Source organism: Myotis davidii, unplaced genomic scaffold, assembly GCF_000327345.1.
Source record: "Myotis davidii unplaced genomic scaffold, ASM32734v1 scaffold41, whole genome shotgun sequence".
NCBI lineage: Eukaryota > Metazoa > Chordata > Mammalia > Chiroptera > Vespertilionidae > Myotis > Myotis davidii.
In genome coordinates, this window is record NW_006292344.1 from 3,206,350 (window position 1) to 3,207,703 (window position 1,354).

The window sequence follows — 1,354 nt, forward strand, 5'->3', positions numbered from 1 at the left end:
CAAAGGTAACTTTTAAAATTCTTTTGGATATTTTGTTTTGGGTTCAGTAACAATGATGTGACAAGTATTATGTACAAGGTAAACAGAGACAAATACTTTATTGGGATTGATTTTCATAAGTGATATAAATAAAGAAAATAACACATATTTTTACTGCTTTGATTCTACTGTGATTTGCCCTGGGGAGTTAAGCTCCCTGATGCCAGGGTCAGTGTCTGGCTTCTGCATTGCTATCCATCATCAGCAGGTACATAGAGTCTGCCACCTGCTACTTCCCAGATGCTTTTTTCCCCCCTTTCATGTTTTTTTTCGCCTTCTCCTTAATTACTTTCTCTGGATCTATTTTTTTTGATACATAAATTAATAAGGTTCAATTAGGTAACTCTAAGAGCAAAAGAAAAATCAAGGATGTGGTGGTGGGCAAGGCATGTGTAAAGAGACAAGTCATCTTGGTAGATTGCCTTTATTAGGGATTTCAGAAATGAGGATTTGTGGGCCTGCCAGACAGGACTACCAGGAAGCAACCACAGGTTCTTGAATAAAGGAGTTGACTTAATGAAAGCCATTATAAAGCTTCTCAGGATGATTATACGGACTACCATCTGGAGTGGGAGAGGGCGCCTGAGGGCTCTTGTAGAAACCTGGACAAATGAGAAAGATAAAAGGGAAATAATTCTTTTGAGATTAATTCCTTCCACCACAATTATTTTGTTCATTCATTCATTCATTCAGTATATGAGCAAAATAATTGTGGTGGAAGGAATTAATCTCAAAAGACTATATATATATATATATCTCGAGTGCCTTCTTTGCGCCAGGCACTGTGCTAGGCACTGGGTAAAAATCAGTGGAAAATACAGGATCCAGTCCTGATGTCCTGACCAGTTGTTTGTTCCCAGGACTGTCACTTGCAGCAGAGTAAGTGCTCAGGACCACCCAGATTGACTCTGTTACTTCCTGTGGAGCTCTGTGCTTGGGGTAGGCGCTCAAATTCTGTAGCCTATATCGATGTGCTTGGGGTAGGCGCTCAAATTCTGTATCCTATATCGACCCACAGCCTTGGTGCAGCATAACTAAATGCACAGAGCGGGGAAGAAAAGGCCGGGTGGCATCTCTCTTACCTGTGAGACCACAATCTCGCAGTGAGCGCGGGTGTGCATCTAAGTGTAGGGTGGGGGCATATCTTCCCAGAGCGCCTGGCACAGGACCAGGCTGCAGGACCAACCTTCTCCTTTCCTTGCACGCTCAAGCCAGCCCAGGCGGTGGCAGGGCGCCAGAGGGAACCGGGCCGAGCTCAGCCTCGCTTCCGCCCGCAGACCCGCCCCGCGCGGCTCCTCCTCGCTGCCGGCGGGGC